The sequence below is a fragment of the Betta splendens genome, chromosome 11, assembly GCF_900634795.4.
Source record: "Betta splendens chromosome 11, fBetSpl5.4, whole genome shotgun sequence".
Lineage (NCBI taxonomy): Eukaryota > Metazoa > Chordata > Actinopteri > Anabantiformes > Osphronemidae > Betta > Betta splendens.
Genome location: NC_040891.2, coordinates 3,627,060 through 3,639,227, shown reverse-complemented (window position 1 = coordinate 3,639,227; position 12,168 = coordinate 3,627,060). Strand labels below are relative to the sequence as shown.

The 12,168-nt window shown below is 44.2% G+C and overlaps 1 long non-coding RNA gene across 1 annotated transcript; it reads left to right on the top strand.

Annotated features, from left to right (window-relative positions):
* The first annotated feature begins 213 nt into the window (after positions 1–213).
* Positions 214–11,874, top strand: LOC129604864 (uncharacterized). Its single transcript, XR_008696170.1, has 3 exons — positions 214–1,614; positions 8,266–10,748; positions 11,038–11,874. It is a non-coding gene; the product is annotated as an uncharacterized LOC129604864 (long non-coding RNA).
* Positions 11,875–12,168: the final 294 nt, after the last annotated feature.

The window sequence follows — 12,168 nt, the reverse complement described above, 5'->3', positions numbered from 1 at the left end:
CCTTATTCACTAATCACTAATCAGAGCTCACAACCCTGCTGGTCCACAGTTAACCTCTAGGCACTTGGGAGATGCTCCTCCACCTCCTTCGCATATGGCCACTGTGGATTTTGGGTGGCAGCCAGGGTGCCCTCTCGCACCCGCCCGCCTGCCCACCCTCCAAATGTTGGCCCAGTACTGAGGCATGAAGGCATTTATATGCCAGTCATGTTACGAAAGGGGGCCGCTGGCTCTTTAAGACTGTGGGAAAGAGGGCATTTCTGCACTGAAACAGCCCCATTTTCACACATTCCTGAGAACGGCATATTGAGCTCATTATCATAGCTAACTACAATGGCTCTTTGTGCAGGATATGGGATTTGGGAAGGTGCCAGATATCCTTGGGTGCATGTGTAGCTGAACATGTGTGAGTGTTGCTTCACTGTGTCTGCTGCGTGTGGAATGACACATTAGGAATGAATTCAGTAATATCCATTTTGCATTGTCCTGCTTTACAAGATTAAAATGAATTCACTTCAAAGCACTGATCTATTGTTCTCATCAGAAAATCGCATTGTGTATAACTCTAAGCTAACAGTTAAACATTATGACAATCAGGCCTTTGTGGGGATTTTTGAAAGTAAAAAAGCTTTGAATTAATAAAAATACCTTTACCTTCACTTTTAGCTGCAGCTCATTAATCAAGATGCATCAGAACTATGCACTGAGATACGACTAAGCTAAGATACTGTAAGAGCTTTGCAGGCTTTGCAGACACACCCTGCGTTTTGTAGCTTCTGATGCCTTTCTAGATGACAACCTTCCTCTTCTCCCCGTCGGAGAAGCACTTGAAGCACGGCAACGTGTTAATCTTTTGTGTTCACAGAATCATTAGCGCTGCCTGCGTCTGCAGCCCCAGTGTGAGTGCACGTGTAATGTGGCAGGTACGCTCGACTCCACGGCTGTGTGTTGGGGGGGGGGGGGGGGTAATATTGTGTTACACAGGAACACATTAGCAGCCAGCCACTCTGAGGGTGGCGTGCTCATTTCCTACCAGGATGCTCCCAGCCGCCACGCTGATCGAGGCCGACGTCGCCACGACACACGCGCAGCAGCAGCAGCAGCAGCAGCAGCCGAGCAGGGGGAAACAGAACATTTGCCGCGACAAAACTGGTGACAGCAGCACAATCAATTGGAATGTTCCTCCTCCTGCCGCCAGCGGAGGCTCATGAAAAAGATGCAGCGTGAGGCCATTGTGTTTCTGTACGTTTTCCCATTAACCGAGTGACTAAGGGGGACCCCTGCACGTGACCCCTGAACATACTGTATCACCCCTTCTAGACCGCTGCCTTCAGCTCCCGCACCACATGTGACCACGCAGAAAGCGAGGTCCTCCTCCACTGCTGGGAAAAAGGTTAAAAGAGACTGTCTTTCATCAGCTCATCATTCTCATCTGGCGCTGCATAATTTATGAGCTTGTTACTGTAATCAAAAATTCCACTTTATTTTATTTATCTTTTCCCGCTATTTGGATGGGGCGTGGTGCGGATGGGAGACGCACAGTGGAGGCAGCGCCGGTTCCCGTGAGCCTGAGCCTTTTCATGTGAAATGAGATACTGCTGTGATGTCCCTCGGGTAAGAACTCACACACACAAGACGTACACAAAGTTGCGGAGGGAAACTCTGTGTACTCATGCAGCACAATATCTCAAACTTCCCTTCCCTTCTCCACTCTGCTCATGAATCTTAATGAGGGCAGGATGTACAGACGGAGTCAGCCACTGTAAACTAAGAGAACACACGTGATGCTGCTGCTTTACAGGCTATTGTTGCCCATGAGGTCATGTCATGTTCGCTGCCTACTTCATTTCTAACGGTTTCGCAGTCGCGTCACGAATTTCCTAGCAGCCAGTTTTTGCGCCACGTAAAGAGACAGCTGTGGGAAATTATTGGGGAAGCACGTAGCGAAACCGATAATAAATGAAACAAATACCCATGATTTCTGGAAGCAATAGTGATACATCAACAGACAATCGCTGGGGAATGCAAGTCTAAATATGGAGGAAAAATGCTGGTGGAATTATTTATCAAGACACCATAGAAGCTTGCGAAATTCTGAATTCATGTGTTTTGACTTGTAAAATTCAAATTCAAATTTCTCTAATTCTCCACAAAATTTGGTAGATTTCTAAAATGTGCATGTGAAGTTTGCAGCATATGTACAGTGTCACTTTCTACACTTTTAATATATTGTTTCATATATTATACTGCAGATGTTTCAGGAATCTAAATTAGCCAATTAGTCATAAGATTTGAACAAAATAACTAAGTTTATAGTATACCATAACTATCATGGTATATCATATATATATATATATAATAATTTATTTTTATGTATTATTTATTTGTACACAATAAAAAGTTTGTAAATTATATTGATGTTTTTAAAGTAACATATTTCAATCCAGAGTCCAAGCATTGCATTAGAGAAGAGCAGAGAGAGATTTATCAGGTGATTATCAGCCAACCCCCACAGTCAGCAGACATTTTCCAACAGGATCCTGAGACAGGCCATATAAGCTAACAGCCTCACGCGCTCTCTCTTATCTTATTGCTGCTCACACTGCTTATTCCTACCTGCTACTTGCTGCTGTAATAATGATTTTCTTATTAATTAGACTTCCAGTGGCATATTGCCTTGTGAATTACACTGTAGCTTAGGGGTGTTTGTTTTCTGGGGTCTGCAGGAAAATACAGTAGACTACACTTGATTAGCTTTGTTTGCTGAAAGTCAGGATTTTTTAGTTCTGCGAACCATTGATAGTGTTGGGTAATAGTTATTCTGTTGTATGTGTACATGTGTCTCATGTCTCTCGGACCTCATTGAATGTGTCGTTGTGTAGAAGCTGTTTACTACCTAAATGAGATCATAATAAATAAAAGATTTTTTTAATTACTTTTTATTTAGAATAAACAACTGAACAAGTGAAACTGTACTTCATAACCTGCCCTAGTGACAATTAGGTTAATTTTCTGGCAGGAACCCTTTGGCATGTGTACATTACCTTGTTATTATTATTATTATTATTATTATTATTATTATTATTATTATTATTATTATTATTATTATTATTATTATTATTATTATTATTATTATTATTATTATTATTATTATTATTATATAAACTTTTTTCCCTTGGTCATAACTACTGCCAGACTCACGGATCACCAAATGTCTGACCACTTCTTGCCTCCTTTGAACCAAGTGTCTGTCTAAAGCAAACAAAAACATAGTGTGCAGTACATGTTGAAGTCTATTCATTTATTTTGTTCCATTTGTTCAACGTACAGTAGCAAATAAACAGCTTCAATAACGCCACAGCTGCTAGCGCCACAAAGCTCTAACTGGTCATAAAAACCCTTTTGTTGCAGCAATGACATTTCCACGGTTTCACTATTCTCAATTCATCTCGTTCTCTAAATTGCATTTCAAGTCCACATCCACGTGCAAAATTTAAAAAAAAAGCATCCTCCCTATGATAGTTTTAGCATTTTAATCCTGTGCATTGCATCTTCACTGGGCTGGTTTTTCTGTACATGGCCACTTATAAAACGTGGATAAGAAAGTCAGGCAAATGTTTATGTGTAGAGCAGGGCACAGCAATCCAATCCTACATCTGTAAAAATGCCTAAAAATCATCCTTTAGATAAGAGGTTGTCTTGAACAACCTCAGAAAGGAGTACACCATGGAAATTAATGTGCTTATTTCAATTTTAGATTTGATCTTGGTTGCTTTTTGTTTTAGCAACTGTAGTCACACCATATTCAGCAATTAGTGTGATCACAGCTTCAACAAATTATGTTTCAAAGCGCCTTGTTACAATTTTTTTCAGGTATTCTGCTATCCTCAAAGAAGGAAGTAGGGAGAATAAGAAAGAAAACAATGAAATTGCCTGTTTAACATTGTTTTGCAGGAAACAACGGAAAGTTAACATTCTTTTTTTCTGCCGTGCGTGTTGTGGTTTGTCCAAGAGCAGATCCAAAGTCACCTCTAGATTTGTGACCCAACTCTGATAGACTGTCTGCAGTGAGCAAACATGAAAACATCTCATGGGGAAGCATCATGACTTGGGCCTGATTTCCTGCTTCTGGAGCTGGACCAGAACAACCTCAGGGAGGCGGTCTCAAAGCCGAAGCTTAGATTCCCTACTACAGAACAGCCAGGTTCTGCCCTTTGGAGTAGACTAGTGAGAGCCCAGACTTCACCTTATCACACATGATGTGGAACGACCTCCAGCGAGCGAACGTCCAACCTGCAGCGGTTTTATTAGGATGAAAGCTCCCAAATTCCTCCTGATTGCTACAGCTCTGCTTCACAGCTGCAGAAACTCACTGAACGTTTAAAACGTGTGTGCAGAAAAGACATGAAAGATCACAACCGGTTTTGTCTGATCAACTTAGAAATATTGTTTTGGTTTATATTTGTGATCTTGGTTAAAGTTACTACTTTACATCTCTGATTTAAAGAAAAGGAAACCTGATTTAATGATGTCTCGCATATATAGAATATATATTATATAATATAACCTCTCTCCACGTGGGTCACCTTCTGTTACAGCACATTCCCCTGGTCTCATGCTTGCTGAGTAGACAGAAGGTATATATTATTATATTATATCGCTCTATACGTTGTCTCCCCGCTCACAGTGTCACTGCAGCTGCGAGAGACCGAATTCCTCTGAACTATCATGTCTGTCCCGCTGACACCCCCCGCTGAGGCAGAGGAGGGCGGGAACTCTCATCATTACAGCTGGAATGGCGTGTTGCATGTTAGTAAGCTGTACTTATGGTGTGTGTGTGTGTGCAGAGATGAAGCTGCCTAACGAGCTACGAACACGCAGCCATCTCACACTATTGGAATCTCTAACCGCAGCCTTAAAATACAGCCCTGACATCCAGCGCTGAGGGGGGAAAAGGGAAGTTCTGTCCGCAGAAACCTGCGATCTCGTGTGATTCAACCGCCGGTCACCCGCCTCAACAAACCCCAGTCCTCACCATAGTCTTGATAATGCAGCCTGTTTCCCACACATCTACCGGCAACCTGGCCTGAGAAGCGTCATGATGGGACTCGAGTCTGGCTGGACGCATTCCTTCCTCAGCCACTAGACTCCCCACCCTGTGGGCTGCAGGCCTGGAGGGCCATTCCTGGGTCGACCCGCGCATGTGCTCGGACAACAAGGTGCAACATTTTTACAGTGTGATGACGCAGCGCATTGGTTTGGTCATAGCGTGGTTGGTAGTGAACAAGTAGTAAACAATCCGACTGACATCTGCTTGAAGTTTTCTTTTAGAATTCATTTGTTGGTTATTTGCACAACGGAGGCACCATTGAAAGTGTATAGGAGGCAGTGGTTATACAGTATGACACTGAGCAATGATGCTGGGGGCTTGTCTCAATGAAGAAAAGAAGAATGTATTTATGTGGAATTTTCATTTGAAAAAAAACAATCAGCTGTACTTTATGCTGCTGCCTCTGAATCTGAGTCTACCGTGCTGCATTGTGCCTGCTGTTCCACGGTTCCAGGGGAGTTCAGTTTCATGCAGTCACTCTGTACTCCAACCTGCTGCACCAAGGAGACACTTAAGTACATGAGTGAGGGCGAGTTGACTCGATATGCAATAAATAAACACTGTTAGAGAACCTTAGCAATCCTGAAGTGATTAACCATGAGTTGAGCAAAGGAGGAAGTTTGAGATGCACTGGTCAGAAAGAAGCCACTTAGAGCATGTGATTAGGTTACAAGGGCAGAGGAAGCAGGATAATGATGATCTGTGTAGTAGCAGACATTACTGTACATTTGGTGTAGAGGTGGGAGCGAATCCCTTTTGTGTTTACTCCAGATTCCTCCCACAGTCCAGTCCAGTCCACAGTACGAGAGGAAGGGCATTTCTTCTTTAGAAAACTTCTTTTCTTTATGAACCTGACTTCATGATCTTCGTAAAAGGGGGACAAATGCAAACAATCAACCCAGAAGCCCTGGGCCTCAGACTGCATGTTGGCGTCTACGTATGCAAGAGTCAGAAATAGCGACTGCCAGAACAAATGATGGAAACTCTCAACGTCTATAGGCAGAAAAGTGATACACTGGGCAAAGCCAGACAGCCAATCTGAAATCACTTGAGAATGATTTTCACTCGCTGAAGGCAGAAGTGAAGATAAAACACTTTGAACACGAGCAGGAGGTGAAGACAGCTGCAGTAAAGGATGGCAGCGCATCACCACTAAAGTGTCTAGTGAGGCTCCAGACGTCAGGCAGTCGCTGCCAAATATTTTTAACCAAGTATTAAGACAAACAAATTAATAACAGATACTGTAACTAGTGGGGGCATTAGTGGGAGTTAAATGTCGTTTAAGGGAGAGCTAAACTACTGACTCTGCAGCTCACGGACAGTGCTTTACTAAAGCCAAAGTACATTGTATTAAAGTGCCCATTTACTTTATGACCAATAACATTTACAATTTTTTTACAAAAGCCTAAAGTGAAGAAGACACTAAACGTGGTCGCTGTCCGAATATACTGTATATTCATGCAATTGTATTTTTACTCATCAGTGTGAGTCCGGTGGATTTGGCACATGCTTTAGCAAAATGTCCTGAACTAAGTCACCCACTATTTAAGTCAGACAGTGTCTACTAACTTATGGTCATGTATTGATGGCTGAAGACGCTCATAATAACTCAAGGCTCATGGAGCGGAGTCTTTGTGGGCTTCATCATTTTCACATGGATGCTAACTTTCCCCTCCGCCTCCTAAAAATCTACGTATGGTAGAAACTTGAGGGAGAAACAAGGCTGAGGAGAGATACCAGAGTGAAGGGGCCTTTGAGTAACAGCTCATCTTTTATTTGGCAAGGCTTCAAATGTAGCCCGTTCACCACGTCTAGACGAGGCAGCGTTCAAAGCCAGGGCAGGGTTCAGCGTATATAAAACCTATTTACTGTAGCGGCACAACGCATCTCCTTCAGTTTTCCTACCACAGACGCTCCTGCTCCTCGTCTTGGTTCCAGATGAGTTTGTCAGATGCCTCCGTCCACCTCTCTTTCTCTCAGTCTAACCCTCCTACTCTCTCTCTCCTCTCTCAGTCCGTTTGAAGCCGTGAAAAAAAACAAAAAAAAAACAAGACGATCCTATTCCGTTTGATGGATAATTTGAAAAACGCAGCATGTGAGATCGCGGCGGAGCCGTTGTTCGTTTTCTGGTGGCTGGGCATCAGAAAGCAGGTTGTGCTTGTTCTCGTTCCGTAGCCCTTTCAATTCCAGTGCGATGAGACCACTTAGCGTATGTGTTGTAACTACAGTCAGAAGCGTTTCATGTGGCTCCTCATGCTTTTTTACTGTAGAGAGGCCTCGTTTAATACAGGGCACAGGAGGACCTTGTACTTCAAGTTCTTATTGTTTCAGGTCAAGTGGACACAGACACACACATCCAGCATCCTGCTTCCTTTAATACATCCTGTATAGTCCTGTAATACACACATATACTGTATGTAATGACATTATTAATGCATTAATTGACTTCCACTGGAAACAGCTGTGTACAAGGAATAACGCCAGATGATCATCATTTATAGACATTAAGGATGTCCTCCAAGTGAGCATTGTTTTTGCTAATGCTAAAGTTGAGGCTGAACAGTTTCCCAATTTAAGATAAGATGCATTCTTTATTGACCCCCATAGGAAATATAAGCCTAAGTGATCATGAAAATGTTCATATTTAGGTCACAACTGTCTATAAGCCACAGGTGTCTACATTGTAACGTGAGATATTTTAGGTACAGCAGCGTATCACAGAAGTCATTGATCACAGTCATTGATCACTATCTACCTCTACCTTCTCACAATTACTTCACACACTTTCTCTGTTTTTCTACCGCTGTTTTTACTTTTTCCTCATAGCAGAGGGAGCTTCTGTAGTAGCTCCACTTTAGTCCGTGCCCTGATGGACAGGCCGTCAGCTCTGTCCATCCAACACGGTCAACAAGTAAATCACATGTATCATTAAAAAGAAAAGAGCTGTACCATAACACCAGTAGCAAGAGAACACAAGAAATTCTCAACACCACCACTTAACAATGATTAAGGGCGCACACAACACAGTCAGATGGTGTTATCTTCTCTTGAAGCTCATAAACCGGTAAAAAAACGTTGTTTAAGATGCAGGGTTCAAAGCTTGTGAAGACAGTAGTGAAATGTTTTAATAAACATTTCTTTCCTGTGCTCAACAGCCTCGTACCTGGGTGCTCGATGATCACCTTCATCATCCTCGGTGGCGGTCGCAGCACCATCTACAGTGCTTGAAGGCTGAATTGCAAATAGTGACACTTAGCCACGCTGAGCTGTGGAGTGGAACTATGCTTCCAAGCCACAGGGTGTCCTTCTTAGCCTCGCTGGTGGGATCCTGGGCTTCTCTGATGATGGGGTGCAACTGCGGCTTCTGGGGAGTGTCTGGAATGAGTGCCATCTTCCTGCGGTGCTCCGCAGAGGCCTGGTGACGGGAAGAGAGGAGACGTTTCCTTGTTTGGAGCCAGCCATTGGTTGACACGGGAGGACATGGGGAGAGAGGGAGGAGGGTGATGGGAATGGCTTCCTCTCTCCTCCACCGCCCAGCAGCTCTGGCATATCACCAGCCTTATGGTGGTAATTGATTCTCTCTGTGCCATTAGTCTATGAGACAAAGATGCTCCAAAGAGAGGGAGGCGCTGTCACTTACAGGCTGGCACGGCGCCCGGCCACGCGCTCTCAGCGCGCGGCTAGATGCATGCGAAGACACACGTCCCTTTGCAGGCGCGCGCGCAGTTAGATTCCTCGCACAGATGCAAAGTAGCGCTGGTATGATGTCAGCTGTCAAAGTCTGCCCAAGCAGGAGCATTGCTCATTTGCAAATGAGCCACACAGCACAAACATAGTTAACGCACAACTGTACACGCGCAATAAAATCGAAGCGAATACGAGAGACGTGTGATTACGTCTGACATCCTGCTCTTACGCATGACATTATTCCGCTTGTGTTATGTTTGCGAGGTTCCTGTGGTCGCGGCGCAGCTGCATTCCTCCGAGAGACGCACACAAATTTACACACTCGAATATAAGAGAGGTCCCCAGACAAAGAGCAGGGCATGTCTTTATCTCATTAAAGTTAACGAGAGGCTGCTGTCGTCTGTCTGCAGACCGGCAGTAATCTGATACAGAAGCCTGCTCAGTGGGCATCAGGCCTCATCGCTGGCGATAGCGCCCATCAGACAGAACCCGCTTTGGTGGTGGCCGTTTTCACCAGCGCGTTAATGGGCGTTGCGGGTGTCATCGTGTCTTCACTGTAGACGCGTGAATACCAAACACCGTACGCCGTCACCATGGCGATTGGGTTTTGTCATTCTCTGCGATGCCGTTTCCCATCACCATGGTCACGGCAGCGGTACCTGCTTTACAGTGAGGGAGAGAAGGAACAAAAGCAGGTAGAGCCCAACACACACACACACACGCATGCACACACACACACACTGAATACTAATTAAGCACTGCAGACAATAGCCCCTCAAAGCCAGTTATGAGCTAATTACCCAACATATAGTGTACAACCTAAGATCACTCAGATCAGTCGGCCCTCAGGTGCTACAAGATGCTTGATAAGTGTTTTTGCACGGCTCTAAAGTCAACTGTGCATGTAGGGACTGGTATAAAGAAGAGGTGGAGCAAACGGGTTCGCTCCCCTCAGTCACTCCAGCACAGTTAAACCAGCTTTGTCTAACTTTATTCCTCTCACCTCTCAAGGCTCACTGCTACTTGGATGCTCATTTGGAGGCTGATTAATTGGAGCCTCTATGGTTCTTTCTTTTTTTTTTTCTTCTATTTTTGTTTGGCTGTTGACCGACGTGTGGTCCTCTCACGCGCTCGTCTCCAGGTCGACGTGGCTCCCTAATTAAGACTCCAGAGGATGGCTAATTGCTGTTGCGTGCCTCTCGGCGGAGCAAGGGAGCCTTCTCCCGGCGCTGCCCAGAAAGAGCGCCCCGGCGCTGAATTAAAGGGGCTTATGTAAGCTTGCGGTGAAACTATTAAACACCAAGCAACTTTTCCTTGTGAGGAACTGCCACTTGATTTAATGGGCCTCATTAAAAGTGCACATCACAGAGATCTAAACCACTCGTTCCAGCTTCATACGACAATGGGATAATGGTTCCTCCTCCACGCTGTCAAAGCCTAATCCTAAATATTGAACGGCGCTATTGCCTCGGCGGAACGATCCAAAATGGGCTGCAGCGTCCTTAAGAGGAAGGATTCACATCATTTGTCTTTTTTGACAAGGGGGCAGAGAGGATGGAATAGATGGCACAGAGCTGGCTGTTGGTTATTGGGAGAGGTAAGTGGAGAGATGTGGCGCTGAATGAAAGCAGATCCTGTATCAAGCCCCAGTAAAGATTTTTATTCCCTTTTCTAAATATCACCTAAACAACAGATAAATGTTGGCATCGAGATTTGAATGAATGAAAGTGCTCCATTATTATGCACGCGATACATATAGAAACAGTAAAATCATCACAATACTCCATGTCTCTGCAGTACAGTGCAGCTGCGCTTTGGAACTGTACTACCACTGTACAAGCATGAACGATCAAGTCAGGAGCATCCTACAGTGTGGCCAATGAGAAGCTAGAGGAGAACCCGCTACGGCGTTCAGACCGGAAGAGTGAGACCTTACACGTTAAGGTTAGAGGTCAGTAAAACAGGGTAGCACTATGTGAATATATGTAACCTACAGTAAAGGAATTTGTTACTACTAATAAAACAACAGGTGAAGGTGTAAAGTGTACTGTAGTTTATGACGTTTCCCAGCTCCAGGCCTCCAGCCCACCACATGTCTGTAGCTTTTATATGGCAGCATTAGGCTAATATGGTACACTCCCATTCAGATTAGGTGTGTCAGCAAAATCAGATTCAAGTTTCAACAAATCGAATACATATGTTCCCACCTCAGCTGATATTTTAACTGTTCTTGTTCACAGTCTGCAGTCCGATGCGCTCCCTCAGATCCAAAGCTCACCGTGAGCAGTGAGCGAACGGCTGCTGAAGCTGCTAAATGGACCAACTGGCGTCCTATCACCTCCAATATACGAGCAGTGCAAACCTAAGCACTAACGAAGAGGGGTATCAAATGAAAATGACCTGACAGGAACAGGAAGTGAAACAAAAAACATCTGACATGACTGAACAAATGCGCCTCCAGAAGGCCGGCAGCTCAAGCCCTTAACCATTAGAGGTTTCCTCACTATTTGGGCTAGTTTTTACCTACAGATCACAAAGTATTAACTTGTTGTTGCAGAGGTTACTGTATTTCTACTTCCAAAGGTACGGCTTCTTCTTGGAGAACCGTTTCTAACCTCTAACCTTCTAATGACCTCCTCTCATATGTTGTTTCATATAGACACTTGCAATGTGTCCAAATCAGAGGGCAAAGACAGAGGTAAGTGCAGTGAAAGAAAGTCTAGACTGTTTAAATAAAGAATCATAACTCTAACAATTACTTAACGGGGACAATTAAGACCCAAGCGTAGCAAAGACCACCACCACAATGGGTGTTTCAGTAGATACCCTTGAAACATTCCTTCACTTCAAACGCCGAACTTGTGCCTCTCACAGAAAGAAAAGCTCCAAGGGAAGAAAGAGACGTAGAAAAAACAAAAACAAATCAGAAGTAGAAGCTGGAAATGAGTCCAACTCATGCATAACTTCAAACACTCCATCTTCAAAGTTGCATAGCATTAAAAAACCGAGCCCACTCCGAGTTCTGCACATCAAACCCCAGCCAGCATCGAGGGGACACTACTGAGCCATGCCCTCAGTCTGAGCCAAAACATGCAACCCACCCTCCTCTTCATCCCCATCCTTTGTCGTCCCTGGCTGTGGTCCTTGGGGTTTATGTTACAGTGGAAGAGCCAGGTGGACACAAACATAATGACTTCCCACCCTGAGAGCAAGTAAGACACAATTCAGAAGTCCTCTGAATTTCTTCCAACACAGTGCCTTCACCTGTGTATAGTTTTTGTTCCTGTGTCTATAATAACCAAGATGGAAAATATTATTTTTTATATCTAATGTCATTTGTTGGGCACTGTTTAACCAGGTTTATATGTTTG